The sequence below is a fragment of the Benincasa hispida genome, chromosome 12 (genome assembly GCF_009727055.1).
Source record: "Benincasa hispida cultivar B227 chromosome 12, ASM972705v1, whole genome shotgun sequence".
Lineage (NCBI taxonomy): Eukaryota > Viridiplantae > Streptophyta > Magnoliopsida > Cucurbitales > Cucurbitaceae > Benincasa > Benincasa hispida.
The window spans coordinates 37,002,741-37,025,949 of NC_052360.1; the positions used below are offsets into that span (position 1 = coordinate 37,002,741).

At 34.8% G+C, this 23,209-nt stretch overlaps 2 long non-coding RNA genes across 2 annotated transcripts; one reads left to right on the top strand and one right to left on the bottom strand.

The window, feature by feature from the left end:
* Window positions 1-4,987: 4,987 nt before the first annotated feature.
* On the top strand, window positions 4,988-7,380 carry LOC120068283. The gene is made up of 2 exons (XR_005479144.1): window positions 4,988-6,825; window positions 7,137-7,380. It is a non-coding gene; the product is annotated as an uncharacterized LOC120068283 (long non-coding RNA).
* Window positions 7,381-9,944: 2,564 nt separating this feature from the next.
* On the bottom strand, window positions 9,945-12,458 carry LOC120068284. The gene is made up of 2 exons (XR_005479145.1): window positions 10,595-12,458; window positions 9,945-10,516 (listed from the first exon to the last, which is right to left on the bottom strand). It is a non-coding gene; the product is annotated as an uncharacterized LOC120068284 (long non-coding RNA).
* Between the last annotated feature and the right edge of the window lie 10,751 nt (window positions 12,459-23,209).

A 23,209-nucleotide genomic window follows, 5' to 3' on the forward strand; every position in this document is an offset into this window, starting at 1 on the left:
CACCAAATATAACATGAACACAAGCTTCTCGGGTAATCCGAGGTCGAACACAGGGACTTGTAACTATATGTTTGTGGTGATTGCGCATGCGGCGGTTGAATAAAAGAATGGAGGGGATGTTGCTATGTTAATGCTACTTCTACTCCTATCTATCAGACAACGCTATGAGAATATGCATGAAAGGTAGAGATGCAACAAACCTTGACATGAAATAAATGTATGGGAAAGTAGATAAAATGCGGAGATGTTTTCATTGCAAAACTTAAGAGTGATCGCAAGGGCAACCTTAATCAGCGTTAGACTATGCAATCATGTTACAACCATACACAGCAAGTCATTTTCTAATGGAAATTCGATGTCCTAATTCTAGGAGGCATGTGTTAAAAGCAAACTGTCTATAGAGCTTATTCCTAAGACTCTACTCTTATCCTATGCGATGATGAAAAATGCATGAAAGCAAGGTGACCGCATTCAATCGTATCCAGGATGCATGCGATGCGTTAATAACAAATAGTGCTCATTCCTAAGTGCCTATCTCTTGTATTATGTGTTCTAATCTGGCTCTCCCAAACCTAGATTCTGACCTAACCTTCCCAAGCCTAGATCTTGTCCTTAGACTACCCTCCCGAGTATCCCTAATGGAAGAATGAAGCATACATAATACAAGACAATCACATAAACTTTGCTGACCTAAGATTGTTACTATCCCTAGTGAACAATGTATACCTTGCTTAATACGTCCAAACACTTACCCTCTCGGGCAGTTGATTGTTGCTGACTTCACTCATAGACAAGTAATGTATTAGCCTATAGATAGGCGTTGCAGAAACTTCACACTAAGCAAATAAGATTACTCACATACTCGCACAACGCACACCTCTCGGTGGGTTGCTACATGCTTCATATTCCTAATCCACATGACTAAGTATGCAATACTCAAGCACTCCCATTAAGTGTTGCAATGAAAGTAAAGATGCTAAGCAAGAAGATGGAAATGAATTCGAAGGAATAGAGAAATGCATTGAAAACATATTATATTAATTTCTTGATTCCAAAATGTCATACAATACAATATAGAAAAAGAAAGGAAAAATAAATGACTGCTGGAAGCAAAACTTTGCTTCCAGCGGATGATGCGCATTAAGGCTGCTGGTGGTGCCATGGATGGGCAAAGAAGCTGACTCTCTCGAGATCTAGCTCCAGTCGAACGCTCCGACCGTCACTCGGAATGGATGAAGGAGGTGAAGAACTCTCAGCGTCTTCTCACGCAGTTTTTCTGGATTACAAAGATCCGCCCTAGGTGAACCTCAGGCAAAAACCTTGGATAAAATGAATCTCAGCTCATCGACTTCTATTTATGAAGCTTGGATCGCTGACAGCATTAATTGGACTGCTCTGAGTCTGATGTTCGGTGCGTTCGTCCTTTCTGAACCTCTGCCACTAACGGCGTGGTAGGTGAAATGTCAACATCATCTTTGGATTTTCTCGAGGTAGATGTGTTGATGCGTTCATTCCACCTACCTTGCGTTGATCCCATTAAATGTGTTGTCGCGTAGCCGTAATCATTCAATGGCTGCATTCGCTTAACACCGCAACTCTACATGATGACCGCAATCGCTTGACGAGCGTAACTCCCATGCGATGGACGCATACGGCTGATTACTGTAACATCCATGTGTTGATCGATGTGTTTGTCTTGCGATGGAGTGCTTCTCCGCATGCGGTCGTCTATGCGATGGTCTGGTTTCTGCGTTTACGTTCATCTCCCGCATTAGCTACAAAGATAGAATATTGAATGCATAATTAACGCAAAATAACGGGTTAGCTGAGTTTCTGATCGACGCAAGCTCATATTCTTGTGAATTCTTGTCATGATGGACGCATATTCTGCCTAACAACCATCATAATTCTAAGTAAAAGATCTAAGATGACATGCATGTCATCTTTGCGCAAGTCATTATGTAATTTTGCTAAAACATACAATTTATTTATATTGGTATTCAAGCATGACCCATTTGGAAAAACTAATCAAATTTAATAAAATAATTTAATGCACCATATGTGACATCTATTTTGTAATGATGTTTCAGTAAGCTAGGGTAAAAGCCATAGTAAGGTGATCAGGTACCTCTTCATTGAAATGAGACGATCTCAACCAATATACAGAACAACTTCTTGTTACTGTAAATATCATTCATCATTGTTCGATCTAGAAATTGTGAACTAGCTTAATGTTTTCTTGTAAGTGTAAACCCTCATTTTAGATTCTAGAATTCCACCCCAATGAGCCAACCATAGGGAAAAACCAATTGGGGGCAAAAACTACAACAATCCTTTCCATTTCTAGAGTTTAAGTAAAAAGTCATGCAAATGCCATCTGTAAGGGGACACAAGCAAAGGTGTCTTGAGGCCAAGCATGAAAATTTACTACAAACTAATGAGAGAGACCTTGGGATGTGTTGACACACGTTCTGCTCCCATTTACTATAAATACTCTCTCTATTCACCTTGGTATTGACCTATACAAACACCACCCGTAAAGGGACACAAGCAAAGATGTCTCAAGGCCAAGTATAGATCTCACGGTGTGAACTTTGAGGGAGAAACATGAAAAGGAAAAATGAAGTATCATATAGCTCATTTTCCTCCACTGAGTGTTTTACCTAGGGTTATTTAACTTAGAAAAATATGGCTATGTACTTTTACCAAGTGTTTGTTTAAATTTTCCCAAAAGTAACACTTACTTTGGATAGTTAAACAACTTTGATTAATGTTCATTAAATACTTTAATAAACTTTAATCAATAGTTGCATGCTTGTAGAAAATCTATCTAATTCACCTTTCTAGGTCAATTCCCAAATAGGGGGTGCTCCGTTTCCATCAACTTAAATACCCCAGCCTAGACAAAACTAGTCTTAGACAAAAAGGTCCCTTATAGATATGTTTGCTACAAATTTAATCTTTTAATTAAAATCAATTTAATCCTATTAAACTGATTAAAAGATTAAACTTATTTCTAATCTCATTAGAAATGTGATCTTAGGTCTATGTGAATCATGTTTTTAAATTATTTTAAAAAATGATTTTAACATGAGGTTTGCATGCAATTCTAAATTATTAATTATGATTTCTAATTTCATTTAATTATAACAATTATAAAATGAAATGGAATAAATTAAAACCAATCATTGCATGTGAAAGCATACTTTAGTAAATTATAACAATTATAAAATAACTTAAAGTAATTTCATGTTTCATGCAATCCCATTTCATTACTAAACATACATAACACTTATATACTAAAGTAATAAAGTAATTAATAACATACATTCATCCATACATTAAAACTATATATTATAATGCTTACAATATAAATGATGCATGACTATGTTACTAATACATGCAAACATATTTTATAACACTTATATTATATGATGCATGAGCATGCTATAAAATTAAATCATGCAACTATATATTATAATATTTATAATATAAATTATGCATGAATAATGCATAACCTATGGTAGGAATTTTACTATATGGCATACATTATACATATATAAATAAAGTTAAACATACATCAAATGCATAATTTAAACCACAATTATTGGACCGGGATTTGACTCCTAAATAATTAATTAGATTAATATAACACGTATATTAATTTGATTAATTGAAAGCAACTAACTATAACATAATTAATAGCCAAACTGGTTCAAAACAGGTGAACCGAATCTTGAACCGCACGAACCAGATCACCCAGCACCCGAATCACCCTCGAACCGCTTGAACCAAGCAAACTGGATGCAACATTGTGACCTAGCGTTGTAACGCTATGGAAAAATTTTCCACTCGCCATTCGCAGCGTTGAAACGTTACTGTACAATAACCACTCTACAGTTGCGAATTCCATTGATCCTTCTCCAATTTGGGCCTCATTTTCTCTAGAAAAATACCGAAATGATCACGAACGACTCAAAACTTTCAAAATACAGATTCTATCGCAATTTATGTCAAAAAAATCAAAGAGCCTTTACAAACCAAATTGTAAAATAAAGCGATAAATCTAAAAAAATCCAATCCCGCAGACATCCAAAAATTGCAAACATTCACAAATCCATTCATCATTGAAGGAACGGTGAAGTTCCATTGCGAAAGCGGGATTATTCCAATATTTAGATTTACACAGAAAAGAAATTATACAAAACACAATTATGCAAATTGTAAAAGTTTTACAGCATGCAATAGAAGAAGAACAAATATAATTAGGGTTTCAAGAAAACTTACCCTTGAAGAATAATTTTTTCGTGTGGTTCCTCTCCTCCAAATTGGTCACGAACATGCTTGGAAACATGAACTCCAAAAATTGCAACAAACCAAAATGGTCACCACCACAAGAGTGTCTTTTGTATTCTCTATAGGGGATGAGAAATATAGGAGATGTAGGCTTTGTATTTTTTAAATGAGGGAAGATGCATTTTATAGAGAGAGATTTCTTTTTGTAGGGAGATATTTGAAAAAACCAGATAGCATGAATGTTTTTCACGCATTTGGTTAAATATTCTATGAAGAAGAAGATGGTCTCCACAAATTGCAACCACCCCACTCATCATGTATTCCCATAGAGGATTAAGGGGAGGGAAGTTATTTTCCTTCCTTTAATTTTGAAAATTAAAATTAATTTTAATTAAATAAATATTTTTTATATATATATACAGGACCTAGTTTTATATTATATTAAATAAATATAACTTATAATTTGTTTCTCTGTCAATAATACATGACATTTAATATAAATCACATTTATACTAAATTTAATTACATGAATCTCATCCATATAATTAATATTTGAATCATATTCAAATATATAATTCCTCTCAAATAAAATTTATATTATAATGTATCAAATACATTATATATGATTAAGTTAAATTAATTTGAACAATTCAAATTAATCAAAAAATGATAGTGAGATTTTTTTGGAGTTGCCTACAACCAGATTATAGAGGGTAGTTATTTATCACTTCAAGTGAGATCTTTCTAATTTATCATTCTTTATTATCATTGTTTGTTGTCGAAATTATTAATATTGAGATATCTATTGTATATGTCCTACTTGTGACTATGGAGAACTCATTGTAGTTTTTTACTCAATTTTTTCACATTAAAATTAATTGTGTCCTTGTTCGATTATTATTATTGTTTTTAGTTGTTTAATTTCCTATTAAGTTCACACGAGAGGAGAGGAGATAATTATCCCAACACTTAAGACATTTAAGATGACTTAAATTTAAAGACTTTTTGATGATGAGAAGTACCCATTGTGCCCCTCTTTAAAAATACCTCTCATTCATCTTTTTCTCGACCACATAAAATTCTCATTTTCTTCATTCCTCCTTCAACTTCTATCTTCTTTCTCTCTAGCTCCTCTCTTCATCATCCTAAATTTCAAGTTTCTCTCAGCCTCATTCTCTTGTGTGATTACCGTTTTGTTTTTATTATTATCATAAATTGTTTAGTCTCTTACTCTCATTCATAGTGTAGAGATAGGTCAGATTCTCTTTCATTTTTGTCATGTTTTGGACTATTATCTCATCTTTGTTAGGTTTTATTTTATTTTGCAATATTATTAAAAAAAATTATGCAATGTGTTAATTGATTTTCCCCCTGAAATATTTATCAGGGGTTCTTTTTCGTTGCAAACAAGAAAAAGTGTTTACAGTACATACAGTACATGACTTTTGAAAGTGTTGAACTGTTTCTCAAGATAATTGCTAGATAAATTACAGCATCTTAATATATAAGTGGTTGTGGCTGGAACATTACAGATTGTATGATTGTTTAAGAATGACCCGTGTTTGATTTTAGTTTGGTATTGTGGAGTATGAGATGACGAGTGAGAATACCATCAATTGGTGAAACTCTCACATTGCATAAATGAGACAATGTCACCAAAAAGACCATAATAGATTAATATGTCACAATCCTATTGCACGCACAAGAACCCACTTATACAAGATTTAATGGATACAATAACATTATAACCGCTTGGATCTTGAACTCTCTTTCGAAGGAAAACTCTGCTAATGTCAATTGCATTGATTCGGCTAGAGAAATTTGGCTTAATCTAGGAAGAATTGATCTTGTATTTTTCAACTTCGTCGTAAGTTCTCGATTTTGGTTCAAGATCAGAACTCTATTACGACATATTTTGCGAAGTTGAAGACTCTAGTCTCTGGAATGAACTCACTTCTAATCGTCCGGTATGTTCGTGAAGATGTTATTCTCATGACAGTGTGAAAGATCTGATTGAATATTTTCAAAACAAAGCACACCATAGCCTTTTTTATGGTTTGAATGATTTCTTTGCTCATTTGCACTCAATTACTCTTTATCGAGCTTGAGCTCACTATTTAGAGGGCTTTCTCTTTAGTTGTTCAATATGTGGAACAGCGACCAGCGATCTCTACTTCTACTCCTACAATAACTAATGTTGCTACTCTTTTGGTGAAGTCCTTGACAGATTTCTCTCGACCTTAGTCATAAACCAACAAGAAGGAGAAAAGCGTCTTCTCTATACTTCTTGCAATATCCTCCATCACATAAGAGATTGCTACTACAAAGTCCATGGTTATCCATTTGGCTATTTCTCTTTGAAGAGTTCTTTTGCTAAATTTGAAGGTTTTGCAACATTCATTACTAAACCTGAAGAAACTCTGACTTCCTTAAGTTATGAACAATGTCAAGGCATATTGGCTTGTTGCAGTCTCATCTTGTGAAGTCAAAGTTGTTTATCAATGATTATGCTACTAGAATTCATGTATGGTAGGTACTTGTTGTCTTCTTTCTACACCTTCTTCACATGTTTGGATATCATACTCAGGGACCTCTGCACATATATGTTGTTTTCAAGAGTTCTTTACCTCTTTATCCTCTATTTCTATTGTGCCTGTCTCGTTACCTAAAACTCGTTGAGTTAGTATGGAATTTGTATGTACTGTTCACATTAATCATGAACTGCTACTTCATAATGTACTCTTCGTTCCGACTTTACGATTCAACATTATCTCAATCAGTGCCCTTACACCCACTTTGCCATTATGAATCAATTTGTTAATAACTTTTGTGTTCTTCAGGACAAGTTTTCTTTGAAGATGACTAGCAAGGTTGATCTTTGGCAAGGTTTGTATCTGATTGAAGCTGATTTTCTCAAGTATCCGAAGTCAATAAAGGGAGCTTCTTATTCATCTCTTGTTAGCGTTATTATTTTTCTTGTAATTTCTCACATATTTGGCATACTAGATTTGATCATTCGTCTATAAAACACTTGAATGCTTGATGTTTTGTCTAATTTTTTTTAAAGATGATCATTCTCAACCATGTTTGATCTCTACTCTTGCCCCAAACAATGTAGATTATCTTTTCAATCTCATAATCATCTGGCTGTCAATACATTTGAATTGTTGCACTATGATGTTTGGTATCCTAATCAGTCTTGCACACATGCTGGCTATCGATATTTTCTCACTTTAGTTTATGATCTTTCCAACTATACATGGAATTTTCTAATGGAAAACAAATCTGATACAACAAGAATATTTCCTCAGCTTTTCCAATTTGTTGAAACTTAGTTTGGTGCATTAATCAAGCAGTTTAGGTCAAATAACGCTTCAAAACTAGATTATACATTTCTTTCTTACCAAAGGAGATTTTGCATCAGTATTCTTGTGTCCAACGACCTAAAGAGAACTCGTTGAAAGGAAGCACCAGCATCTTCTGAATGGAGCCAGGTCTTGCTTTTTCAGTCATGGTTGCCTAACTTTTTGGGGGAGAATGTGTTCTGACAGCATGTTTTTTAATCAACTATTACTTGTTAAGAGGAAAATGTAAACTATTTTGATATGCGTTGATTTCTATTTGTTAATGGTCATGCATTGAACTGAAGAATATGTATTAATCATGTATGCGATGACCAAGTGTTCTTGTCACAAGTTTTCCTGCTCTCTCGTCAAATATAACGAGAATGCAAGTTCCTCGAGATGATCCGAGATCGAACACGGGGACTTGTAGCTAAATGATGTTTGCGAAATAATGCATTTGAGACAATGAATAAAAATAAAAAGAAAGAAGCTAATTACTATGCGCTACTCCTACTCCTAGTTAAACGGATTAAGCAATGGAATATGATAATTGGTAGAGATGCGGCAACTGTTAACGCGTAATATGATGCATGAAGAAATAGAATTGTGTAGTGAATAAATTAACCATGTCATTGGCTTGGTCGCAAAAGTAATTCCAGCTCGCCACACTAACGCATCGCAGACCTCTCGGTGGTTAGCCACATACTTCTCTATAACGCATGGTTATGTTGAGCATAAGATCATTCCTATCTCTTGGAACACTACTTACCTTGCTTAGTGTGTTCCACTACTTACCCTCTCGAGCAGCACTCAACAAGCATTGTGGTAATCTTACACCAAGCAAAAAGGATTAACTCACTATACTCGTGCAACGCACACCTCTCAATGGTTTTCTATATGCATCATATCTCTAGGCTGCATGATTGAGTATGTGATAACTCTTGCAATCAACACTTAACTAAACGATAAACATAAACAATGATAAAGAAGAAGAAGATGAAGATGGTGCTGAAGGAACTAAATAGATGCATACACAATTTCACATGAGTACAGCACCCCCAGACCGAGGTGGTTAACCGGTGCTTAGAGAACTACCTGGGATGCTTTACAAGCGATAGACCAGGGGAATGGGTACGCGTTGGTTACCATGGGCAGAATAGTGGTACAATACCACAACTCATTCGGCAACCAAACAAAGACCGTTTGAAGTGGTATATTGGCGCTCACGACCTCACATTACGTCCTCGCCCTATACTCATGAGTCCGTCCAACAAAGTGCATCAAGTTGATTGCGACTTACTAGGGATTGTGTTTTGCAACTTTGAAAGAATAATTTGTTAAGCCAAAATGTAATACAATACAAAGATAAGAAGAGAGCTAGGGGGCTTCCATCAAATGTACGTCAAGGCTGTCAAAGGTGCCATGGATGGGTGGTAGAGAAGTCTCTCTCGAGCTTTATCTTCGATGAAGTTATGATCATCACTTGGAAAAGGTTGTGAAAGTGAAAATCTCTTAAGGACTATCTTGCCCATGCTCTCATCTATGTTCACAAGAATTTGCCTAAGGCAGAGACTCGGATGGCTTGAAGTTGGACTGCAAGGCTCTATTTATAGAGCTCAAACGCCTATAACATTAGTTAGTCCCGCTCTGAATACGCGATAGGTGAATACGATCTGGGATCAACGCATACGATCGATCCCTACAATAGCTACAAAACAGACATTTTGACGCAGAATAACGCATGATATAGGGTTAGCAAGAATTTTCAGTACTAATCGACGCAAGCTCATTTTTCCTAAGACTGTATCATTTTTCCCAAGCTTGCTAATCGACGCAAGCTATATCAATACTCATCAGCCCTCATAATTCTAAGTAAAATGCTACAATAGCTTGTATTTTTACAAGCTATCAATACTCATCAATATCAAATTGGCAAACAATTTTATTTTTGTATTTGTGGGAAGAATGCCAACTATAGTTCTGTTAAAGCTTTTGGGTGCTTGTGTTTTGCTTTTTCCCCTTCTCATCTGTAGTTGAAGTTTGATCCTAAAGCTATTCCTTCCGTCTTTGTTGGTTATCCTCCAGGGATGAAGGGGTACGTTTGTTTAACATCAGGATAACAAATTTTGTGTGTCTAGAGAGACATCTTTCTTGAAAGAATATTCCTTTCCATCAAGTCACTACCACATGATCCTTTTCCCAACCTTGTTTTTCAATTTGGCAGTTCTAAGGTCTCTGATACAAACCTTCAAATGCGTTGGTTGGGGCTAATCTTATTGATGCTACTGATGATATAGCCCCTGATATTGTCCAACAGCCTGGTATTATTAAACAAGGTGCTATTGTTGAACAACCTAATATAACCCTTGATATTGTTACACAGCCTACTGTTGTTCATAACTCAGTTCCCAGTGGTGCTATAGTGCTCCTGATCAATCTCTTGTTGACATTATCCATGTGATTCGAAGATCTAGGCCATCCAACAAGTCTTCCTACGTACAAGATTACCACTGTGGGTTGCTCCAACAACAGTCAATACTCTTCAACCACAAAGTTCTCTCCAAAAATATTTGTCCTATGATAAATTCTTGACTTTTGTGCTCAATGTTTCCGCAACGCAAGAACCTCAAATCTATCTTTAAGCTATGGAGGATAATCATATTTGGTCTATTGTTTTGTTGCCTTATGATCTTCACTCCATAGGATGCAAGGGAGTGTACACGATCAAACAAAAGGCTGATGGCAATGGCAATTTAGAACATTATAAGGCCCAATTGGTAGTAAAAGAGTACACTCAACAAGAGAGTCGACTATATTGAAACCTTCTCTCCAATTGCAAAGATGGTAATTGTTAAGATTTTGCTTAACCTTGCTGTCTGCAAAATATGGACTTTATTTAGTTAATGTTAACAATATTTTTCTAAATGGAGATATTGGTTGAAGAGATTTATTACATGAAGTTTTGGAACTTTCATCCTTTACTAACATTGACAAGAGCTTCTTAATGATGGTTTTAGACTAATAGATCTGAAGTTCTTGCATTATTTTCTTTCTTGGCTTAGGAATTAGCAAGGTCTTGTTTACCTGCTACCTTGCCCATCGATCACAATATCAGGCTTTATTTTGTATTTCTATGGGAAAGTCCATTGTTCCAAGAAGTCAGGATGAATACCATGCCCTTACCTAGACTTTCAATACTCACCCCTTCTTTCTTCCTTGACTTAAAAAATATTTTTTTCAGAACTAAGTTTTTTTAAACATTTTTAATCAAAATGATTTAAAATACTTATTTTTTAAACCAACTTATTTTTTAAATCATATAATATTTTATCGTCTTTTGTGAGTTGGGTGAATTAAATAAAGAACACATTTGGATATTTGTACAAGAAAAAATATATTTTTTTTCAAAAAAAAAAACTCATTTTGATTTGAACATTTTTGACCAAAATTATTTAAAATACTCTTCAAAAACCACTATATTGAGTTATTAACAAACACTACAATTTTTTTTCTAAAATGGTTTATTTTTTGAATTAAACACTTTAAAATACATTCCAAACACACCCAAATCAACCAACCAAAACAGAAAAAAGAAATCAAAAAACCAAAAGTTCAAAAAGGCAAACCTAAACTAATTCAAAACTACTTAACATCGTACTAGAAAAAAATAGATAAAATGAATAAAATGCTATGTTATATCTTATTCTCGTAAAATCAATTTGATTCAAATTCCAATCAAAATTAGAATATAGAAAGTTCTGAAAAAACCAGATGTTAATGGAAAGTTTGATTTTACACTTTTAATCAAAATTGGTTTCGAATATTAAAAATGATCTTGAATATTTTGAAAATAACTAAGTAATTTTAACTATTTGAAAATTAGTCCCAATTAAATTCCTTAAGATCCGATCGATTAAACACTTTCAAATGTATGGGTAACAAAAGTCACTTTCGAAAGATAAATACATTGTGTTTTGCAGGCAGTTTACCAGACAAAAAATTCTTGATCGAGAGAAAAAAATGAAAATTTCATGAAAAATACAAAGCAATTTGGATGATCGATTCCCAAAAGCAAAAGCATCAGTTCAATTCATCGGCAAAAAAAAAAAAAGATCAATAACAGACTGACAATCGCTTTTAATGACGAACAATTGCTCTCAGAAAAAGGCCAAAGTTTTCCACATGCGAAAACTCGAAGCTGGCGGATCCTAAAACGTTTAGGCCCAGAAAGAAATCACTTCAAGCGATTGAAATTCCCTTCATCCTCCCCCTAAAAGAAGAGGAAATTGAAACAAATTCCTCTAATCATAGGAGGAAGAGTCGTCAGGCGAAAACCAATAACAAGAATGAAATCTACTCAAAAGTTTAAATGAATGAGGATCAAGACACAGCCACAGTTCGCTTCGGTGTGGTTAAAGCAAAAAACAATCATCATCGAGCAGATCAATTTCATAAAACAACACTTAAAAGAGTCAGAAACAAGAAATCAGTACCGGATTTGTAAATCAATCCATTCAGTTAGGGTTAGAGAAGTAAGAGATATGTGGAACAAACGAGAAATGGCAGAACCCGTAGATAGGTCGGCAATGCCGGTCCATGTAGTACCGATTTGAAATCGATTTTGCATCTTTTCGTACTCCCGATGCCATTGATAAACAAGCAGCGAGAGTCATAGTCGATGCTTTGAGAAGATTCCAACGAAGATCGAAGAAAGAAATTGAAAAAAGAAAATGAAAACAGAAATCGAAGAAAGAACAGAGAGATCGGTAGAGATATGAAGGATTGATTTGCAAGGCGGCGAAGATGAGGTATTTATAGCGGGATGAAGTTAGGGTTTCTCTAGCGATCTAAACTAACGGGGTCAACATATTAAAATTTTGGAAAATCTTTTTAAGTCCCAAAAATTAGACCAAAAAAAATTGTAAAACGACCCGATTCTTTAAAAAAATGACAAATGCAAATTAAATCCTAAACTTTTATAGTTGTATTAATTTAAACCACAAATATATAATTATATGAATTATTATAAGTATATTAATTTAAACCCTAAACTTTCATAATTGTATAACTTAAATTCTCCATTATGTTTTATTAGGATACAATTATAAAAGTCCATAATTTAAATTGATATATTTATGAAAGTTCATGGTTCAAATTGATACTCTTATAAAAGTTCATAATTTAAATCGATACACTTATGAAAATCCAAAATTTAAATTGATAGAATTATTAGGTTGGGATTTAAATTGATGCAACTTCAAAAGTTCAAGATTTAAATTGATACAATTATAAAGTTTAGGGTTTAAATTGATATAATTCTTAGTTTAAGGTTTAAATTGATACAACTCCTAAAATTTAGGGTATAAATTGATATTTTTCCTTGAAAAAAATGTCAAATGACTCTTTGATGATGTCAAATTCGGGTGAAATTATCAAAATATATTCACATGCACGCAGAAAAGCAGTCTCGCTCTCGCTCATCTCGCTTTTTCTTCTTTTTTCAATCACAAATCACTATGTCTCTCACTCTTACTCATCTCGCTCTCTCTTCTTTTTTTCACTTATAAATCACTATGTCTCTCGCTCGTCTCACTCTCTTCATTTCCTCACTCACAAAATCATTAATCTCTCTCAACTCATCGGAGTTAGTCACATCGGAGCTGCTCACGTCGTGCCAGAGAAGAAGAAAAAGATGTGCAAAGGAGAAGAAGCCAGAGAAGAGGAAGACGACGTGCAGAGGAAGATTCTCGTACTGGGGAAGAAGAGAAAAAAGAAAAAAAAAAAAAAAAAAAAAAAAGGGCAATGTCGTAACTTCACGTGGTATGACATTAGCAAAAGGGAATTTGACATTTAAAAAAAATGATCATTTGCCATTTTAGACCTTTAAGAAGGGTATTTTGGGCAATTATCTCAATCTTTTTATATAGATCTTTTTTCAATATTAATCAATAATTATTCATGGATTAAAAATGATAAAATTTTAAAAATTCATGGATTTGAGACACAAAATTAGAAATTTGACATTCTTTTTTAAAGTTAGATAATTGCAATGGGTAACATTTTTAGGAATAATAACAAGTGCATAACAGTATTTTAAAAAATTATAAATATAGTTTGTCTGCGAAATGACATGTCACTAATAGACTATCTATAATTTGTTATATTATGTTATATTTGTTCATATTTTGGGTTTGATTGTTATATTTGCAACTATCCATTTAGAGTTCAATGACCTATAAAACATAAAATTGAAGAGTAAAGGCTTATTAGACATTTTTTTAGTCTAAGCTACGTAGATACAAAGTTGAAACTTGAAAGCCCATAAACTAAACTTGCAACATAACCTATATTTTATTTTTCATTGTTAGGTGAAATTTTAATCTTTTTTAGAAAAAAAAAACAAAAACAAAAACAAAAGGAAATCAACCTTGGTTGAGAATTTCACATTGATAAATTTTGAAAGGGAGTCTTCTTTTGTACTCCAACCTTGGGATATGGGTTTGGGACCCAAAGGGTACCCATGTCTTGGAGGGAGTGAAGAGATATGTCAATGTGAATGTAAGGCAAGGAATCCAGTCTAAAAGGTTGTGTTTGGGCTGATTTATTCTGGGGACAATGTGACAGTATGTACCAGTCCGAGTCAATCCGTAGAGCGGTAAATGGAGGGTTTCCATGTGCGTGAAATTAAAAATAAAAAGGTAAATATAATCTAAAATAGGAGTCTATCTAATTTCTAGAGTAAGAGAGAGTTTCCTATGCAAATTTTACAAGTTAAAATTGAATTGTATTACGAAAGGCTTCAATTATTGAGACATACTATAAGCCGAAAAAGTCATATCTTACAGCATGATTTATTTGGAAAATATTATATTAGGGCATACATGCATTTGGTCAGAAAAAGTCTAGACTTTACACATGCGATCCTAATATATGCAACTAAATCAATCAATATATATGCACATGCTATGACGATTTTGCAAACAATAATTTCAATAAACTAATTTGTCAGATCAATTTATAAAAATTCCATTAAAATTCAATCAAATCATCCCAAAGAGTTTACAATAATTCAGTTAAATTAATTAGAAAACCTTCATAAAAAAAAACATATGGCTCTTGCTCAAAGAAATTAGATAGGAGTTACCTCTTAATTCATAGACAAATCTGGGATACTTATACAATCCATCGATTACTATCCAAAATAAATAAATAAATAAAATTAACCTAAAGATACTAAAATCTGAAGGGAAAGGAAGAAGAATGAAGGTTAACTTCGGCCTCCATCAGTTCAACCCCCAAAATTCAGCATAATTTGGCCTAAAGATGAAGGGAGGTATTTATAGAAATCTTGTAGCATTGCAACGCTCGATAGAAAATGCCACAAACATCAGGGAAAACATTGCAATGTTGAGCAGTTTATCAAAAACTCGATACTCGATGCACGATGATCCTTTACTCGATACTCGATGCTCGATTACTCGATTACTCGATGGCCTTTTTGGTAATTACTCGATGCTTGATAGCATTACTTGATGGTACCCGATTATACTCGATGGCAATTTACTCGATTACTCGATGGTTGATTATACTCGATGCCACTAATAAAAATATTGAATACTCGATAGTACTCAATGACATTCTAGTAATTTCAACTCCTTTGAAGCCTAAATCAACTCCAAATTGCTTCAAATTAACCTCATTCTTCACCAAATGATTAATTCTACCTCTTGATTGCTCGGTACTTACAAAATAGGAAAATACACATGTAAAATCCGATAGCGAGCTCGAATTAAGCTAGGAATAATAGCTCTTTTTGAAATCTATCAAATAGCCCCAACTTAATTCTTACTCGTCCCGAGCAAGGTAGAAACAAATAAACAAAAAGAATATAAAATAATTAAAGATATGCTAGCTTAATTCGCAGTGTTGTTACTCTAGTCTCAACAATCAAACCGAATGAAATTTGAAATCAAAAACGAAATTCAATTATGATCAATGAATGAAGCACAAGTTTAAGAATGGTTCTTAATTTATTCATGCATGAGTAAGCCTAGAGTTTTTCTAGTTAAGCTTGTACAAACCGGAAAAGTTTTAAAAGTCTTTATCCCGTTTTTTTCCTACTCTGGTTTGGTTATCTACCTCAGACATACCACACTTGCAAAAAAAAAAAAAAAAAAGGGCAACACTAAGACAAAGGTGTCTCACTCACACAAAACATAAAGGACATTTATTTTACATAGAGGGCTAGCTTTCACACCCAATTGTCAGGAACCCACCACTCTTTCTCGCGGGCCCTAACTAGACACGACGGAGATAGCTCTTTTCATCTCTATCCATACACACACATACTTTTTTTTTATTTTTTGCAGGCACGTCGACTAATGCCTCTCTTTTTTTTATATGCATTTTTTTTTTCTTTTTTTTTCTCTCTCTCTCTTTTTTCTTTCTCTTTTTTTTTTTCACAGTAGGCCCTATTTTATCCACTTTGTCTAGTTTTGCTCTAAAACAAGTATAGTTACTCCTAAGTCAAAGGTGGACCTTTCGGGATGACAATAGAAATATAAACTAGATAACCCAATTTTAAGCATGCAAGGGTTTATTTTCACAAAACAATGACTTAAAGATGCATGAGAGATAAGAAAAATTTTAAAATTTGGACTAAAATTATGATCATGCTTTCCTAACGTTCTTTCATGCGAAATTCATCACAGGAAGAGTGCGTCGTAAACTATTATGATAATAGCAGTGCAAATAAGCTGGCAAAGCAATTAAAGTACACAGCATAGTCCGAGCACAGTGCTCAAGGACCCCAAGCTAGTAAAAACTACCCTGAAGGAAATCGACACTCGAGATTTCCATGAGCAGCGGAACAAGACTATTCCAAATTACAATCATGAATCAACAAATCATTTATAGTCGACTTTAATACAAGGAGTTATACAATTTTACATAGAAATTACAGTATGAAACAACAAATATACAGAGGGAAAAACTGTACTAACAACGGCAGAAGCGTCTCTATGCTTCGATGCGCACTCTGATCGAACAACAGCAACCATGAGCGCCGATCTACACGACTGCAACACCGCACGAACACTTCGCGCTCATCCTCAATGATCTCCTCGGTCACGAACTCCTCCGCAGCAGCGAACGGCCTCCACAGTACCACGAATGGCCTCCAGAAAACCTCGACGGTGTCGAGTTAAGTCTGACACCATTAACAAGGCGACCTTGGTATTCTCGATGTGAGAATCTAGAGGGTGGGTTCTATTCAAACTTGGTGTGAGGCAAACGAAGGAGGAAACAACGATCGAGTACACGACTGGGAAAGTGGGAGAAATCGAAGACCTATCGCATAGGTCGATTCCAATTGTTTAGATAAAGTTATTCGATCATCTAGCAAAAGCTATGCGATCGTTTAGCTCAGTCTGTCGCGTACAGACTCTACATGATCGTGTACCTTGGGCTAGCGATCGTCTAGCAAAGCTATGCGATTGTTTAGTAAACATTGTACGGTCGTTTAGCACATGCACAATCGTTTAGCTTGCCTAGCCGTCGTTTAGTAAATCTGTATTTACTTGATGACTTCCGTGAGTTTCTTTTCGCTGGAGAGAAAACTCAAATTCTTTTCAAACTTTTGTAAAACCTTTTTTTTTTCAAAATAGGAAACTGATTTTCTTTTAAACTCACGGTTACCATGATCAATAACCACCCACTACATTTGGTTATTTAAAAGAAAATGTATTAATTATCTAATAATTCATATTATTATAAATATAAATGATAACCAACTTATCATACTATATTTATAACCTATAGTTTAATATTTCATCTCATGAAACATATAAACCATAGTTCTTTTTCTATTCCATGGTACTTAATGTAAATCTCATTTACATCAATCCTCCACTAGATGTATCTTATACATCATACCGATTATATCATATATAATCAAAATACCTCTTGTCAATTTGAACATTTCAAATCAACACCAAGAACTTGATCCTTCAACATGAATCCAAGCTACCAAGGGGACCTCATGGACCTGTAGATCCGAAGCTCAAACTGTACGTGAATAACTTACTAAACTCTTTAGTCACGGGATACACCATCCGTTAATTATCAGGCACTCCACTAAAGACAGACAACTGAACTCTCCTCACTATAGATATATTATGTGTCCATCTTAACCAATCAGCAGTGCGACAATCCTTCACAGATCGCTCGTAAGTACAGCTGGGCCAATAACCGTTATGCCCCTGTAATTACATTTGTTTCCTTAAGTACCACCGATCCCTCTAATGAACATAAGTCATAGTCCCACTATGACTGAGTCTTCTCTTCCAAAGAGAAGATGTGGCCACTATGTTCAAGTCCCGGAATAAGCCCTTAAGGGAGCAATCTCTCTACTTATCCCTACTTTGGGAAAGAAGTGAATTTCATATTGTGGATTGAGTTCCCAACACTCAGATTAGACAAGTCCCCAAAAAGGTAGGCATGTTGAGTTTGCAATCTGGCCACTCTCACCCATACTAAGCAAAGGACCGTCCTCAAAGGCAGGAGTTCACAAAACACTCAGGATTGAGGTCGTGTCACTTATGGTCGTTTAGGTGAGATGCAAGTCTCTAGTATCGACGGCGTTATATACATAATCTAGTATCTCATGGTCCAGGTCTAAACATGTCGACATAAATTACCTCATCGTTGCACGCCTCGGTGATATCATAAGATGTGTGTAGCAGGGATTCACATCCTCTCTCAACTGAATCAAAAGATTGAATGACTAAGTCTCTCAAACTCTGAAAATCAGTTCCAACCTCAGTTTGGAAACTAAAGCTCTCCTGAAGGTCGCGGATCTCCTACTCAAAAACAATATTGTTAATAGAAAGTTAATCACATCTTCTAATGACATACATGAGTCAACGGGTTGAGCATGCATCGTCATGTCAGATGTGGCAGGGTGTGAATCATAGTGGAACTAGTCCCATCCTAGGTTTCCATAGCCATAAGACTCCTCCCATCTAGGCCGATGAAAATTTTCATCCATATAACTAGGATACCCTCCCATGGAGTAGTCTCGTGGTATAGGGCTCCACTGTAGACTTGGGCATGTTTGCTCAGGGTGGTCAATCCTACATGTGCACCTATTGCGGGTTACCTACAACCAACTGACTAACCAAAGAAGTTAACTCAGCAAGTTGGCCTCGAAGGTTACGAACCTCATCACTAAGCTGAGATGCTCTACTCGATTTTCCTCATCCTGGTTGATGATATTTGTCCATGTTTAGAATACTGACACAAAAAAAGAAAACAAATCAAAAGCAAAAAAATACTCTAACTAGAAATTTAACTAACGGAACGACACTGGCTTCCCCAACAACGGCGCCAGTTTTGACAGAGCCCAAAAAATACATCATTAATAAGCTTCAAACTTGATCAAAAGAAAATTTTCATATACCGAACTACTTCTATCACTACAAAGACGTAACAACAGTGGTAAGTCCGAATCAATCCACCGGGAAGCGCAATTTGTTTCGTTCAGTTAATTTTCTAACTAAAGCGGTAAATGAGGGGTTTTGTGTGGAAGAGATATATGCGTGAAATTAAAAATAAAAAGGTAAATGTAATCTAGAATAGGAGTCTATCTAATTTCTAGAGCAAAAGGGAGTTTTCTATGCAGTTTCTTTCATTAGACATCAATTAATTACACTGAATCTGTCAACCCCTCGACCTATTAGAAAATCTAATAGCCCAATTAGCCAAATTTGATATTAAACCAAATTAGCCCTAATTCAATCTACAACTCTTCCTTCATAGCGACGTACAAGTTAAAATTGAATTGCATTACGAAAGGGTTCAATTGTTGAGACATACTACAAGCCGAAAAAGCCATATCTTATAGCATGATTTATTTGGAAAAGATTATATTAGGGCATACATGCATTTGGTCAGAAAAAGTCTAGACTTTACACATGCGACAATATGTGCAACTAAATCAATCAATATATGCATAGGCTATGATGATTTTGTAAACAAGAATTTCAATAAACTAATTTGTCAGATCAATTTATAAAAATTCCATTAAGATTCAATCAAATCATCCTAGAGAGTTCACAACAATTCAATCAAATTAATTAAAAAACCTTTAAGAAAATAAACATAGGGTTCTTGCTCAAAGAAATTAGATAGAAGTTGTCTCTTAATTCATAGAAAAATCTGAGATACACATCCAATCCATCGATTACAACCCAAAATAAAAAGAAAAACTAACCTAAAGATACTAAAATCTGAAGGGAAAGGAAGAAGAATGAAGGTTCACTTCGGCCTTTATCAGTTCAGCCCCCAAAATTCAGCATAATTTAACTTAAAGACAAAGGGAGCTATTTATAGAAATCTTCACAACATTGTAACACTCGAAAAAAAAGGCCACGAGCGTCAGGAAAAACATTGCAATGCTGAGTAGTCTTTTAAAAACTCGATACTCGATACACGATGATCCTTTACTCGATATTACTCGATGGCCTTTTTGGTAATTACTCGATGCTTGATAGCATTACTTGATGGTACTCGATTATACTCGATGGAAATTTACTCGATCACTCGATGGTTGATTATACTCGATGCCACTAATAAAAATATAGAATACTCGATGGTACTTAATGGCATTTTGGTAATTTCAACTCCTTTGAAGGCCGAATGCTCAAATCAACTCCAAATTGCTTCAAATTAACCTTGTTCTTCACCAAATGATTAATTCTATCTCTTGATTGCTCGGTACCTATAAAATAGAAAAATAAACACGTTAAATTTGATAACGAGCCCAAATTAAGCTAGGAATAATACCTCTTGTATAGAGCTATCAAGTGTTCACACCATGGTCTTGGTTTTCGTTGCCGATTCTAAATTCCTGTGTAGTTTTGATTTCTATTTTAACCGTTATCATAAGTATTTATACGTACCTCATTACTAAGGTGTTGAGCAATTAAAGTCGATCCTTCAGATTTAGAGCTTGCAGTCACTCCTAATGTTAGTTTCTTCCTACTTTCTTCTCTTCTTACTTCTGCAGAAACATCTGTGATGTTAGATAATGGTTTAATGGATAAGATTCTACCACGTACCTCATCTAGTTCTTTATTAAGCCAAGGAGAAATTTGAACACTCATTTCTTCTCAACTATCTTTTTGAATGTGGCTCCATCTGTAGTGCATTCCCATTTATGGCTTTCAAATACATAAAGTTGTTGCCAAAGACGAGACAGCTGAGTGAAATAGTGAATGACTTGCATATACTCTTGTCGTAGCTCGTGAATTTTGCCTTCAATTTCAAATGACTCCATTGTATTTTCTTGGTCAGAATAAGTTTCACGAGCTGCTTTCCAGATTTTTCTTGCAATTGAAAAGAGTAGAAATCCTTCACTAATCTCTATCGTCATGGAGTTGATTAGCCATGACATAACCATATTATTTTTCCCTTTCTATGTCTTGTATTTTTTATCAGCTAGGTCTGAGATAGGAGTTTTGCTTGATAGATAATCTTCCTTTCCTTTTCCACATATAAACATCATAATAGATTGTGACCATGGAGATAATTCCTTCCATTTAATTTGTGATTAGTAATTGGTAGTATGGTCCCTAAAGTATTTATGGAATTTGTTGATGCCATAAAAATTGATAATTTGCAAGACAAAAATTAAGAAAGAAATAGGGAAAAAGGAGAAAACACACTCCCATACCCAAATTCTTAATAAAAAAATAAAAAAATAAAAAAAAAAACCTTCTCAGACCCGATTGAATTTCGACTTGACCTAGTTGATAAAATACTCCCACAATTAAATCACAAACCCACGAAGAATGGCGACCTACACACAGTAACCTATGGCTTCAAACTCGATACTTGATACTCGATAACAAGATACTCGATAACACGATACACGATAACAAAACCAAAACCCTTTAATGATACTCGATACTCAACAACACACACGGATTAGATCGAACAAACCCACGACAACACGATACTCGTTCGAAGAACGCATTTCGACCAGGGCTGCTTCGGACTAGATCGATACTTGAAGAACGAAATTCGACCATCGTAAACGATGGAGCACGGATTCGCTTTAGACATGAAACTCCAAGTTGTGGATGGTGGTTTTTCTAACACACAGCTTCAAACAAATTGGTAGGTTTTAATTTTCAATGTTTTATTTATTTATTTTTTTTTTCTAGGGTTTTGGACGTGAAACCTATGAAGATGATTTAGAGAGATGGCTCTAATACTATGTTGAAATTCTGAATTTTCTCAATGTTTTTCTACATACGTTTTACACGGAGAAGTCTCCCATATATATACAACAATGTTTGCCAAATATGGAAAAGACACATAACAATAAAAATGGACATAAGGAAAGAATAATACTAAAAAGGATAAATACAAATTGCAAAGAAGAACATTCCAAATGGGTAAGGGGAAGGAGGAGACTTTTCATATTCAACATGAAGGTATGCCTTTAGATGAACAATTCCAAGTTGCTATTATTATTGATAAACTGCCCCTTTGTGGAAGGATTTTAAGAACATATTAAGGCATAAGACCAAGGAGTTTTCCTTGAAGAGTCTCATCACCCGGCTAAGGATTGAAAAGGAAGCCCGAAAGTAGGACCAGAGGGAGGAGGTAAACACCGTACCTGGGAGATCTGTCTCTGCCAGGGTAAAACCTAACCAAAAATCAAAAGGGACAAAGAGGAAAGGTCAAAATCGTGGTTCTAGCAACCAGAACCAACAGAAAAAACATAAATCCCCTTCAGGAGAAACAATACAGTTCCTTTGCTTTAATTGTAATAAATCTGGACACATGGCTAGGAGCTGCAGGAATAGGCGTCGTCCTGCTGGTTAGGCGAACCTAACAGAAGAACTGTTAGTTGCCATGATCATAGAAGTAAATGTGATCGGTGGTTCTAAGGGGTGGTAGATAAACACTAGAGCTACGCGCCATGTCTGTCACATCTTTAGTCTCTTTAAAACTTATACTGAAACTAAGGATAAAAATATTCTGTTATGGGATCACGACTCTACAAAAGTTGCTGGAACCGGCAAGGTGGAACTAAAGTTTACCTCTGAGAAAACTCTCACATTGAAGGACGTCCTGCAACTCCAGAGATTACAAAGAACTTGGTCTCGGGTTATCTCCTCAACAAGGCCAGATTTACTCAAATCATAGGGGGGAAATTTATATACCCTTACCAAAAATAATATATTTGTATGGAGAGGGTATGATATTGAGGGAATGTTCAGATTAAATTTAGACCTTAATAAAATGAAATCTTCTTTGTATATGTTGTGTTCTATGAATGTTTGGCATGCTAGATTGTGTCATGTTAATAAGAAATTAATTAGTAACATGATTAGGCTAGAAATGATACCTAAGTTATCCATGAATGAATTTGATAAATGCTAAAATTACTAAAACTCCGCATAAATCTGTATTTAGGATTTATGAGCCTCTAGATTTAATTCATTCTGATTTATGTGAATTTGATGGCATCTTGACTAGAAATAGTAAAAGATATTTTA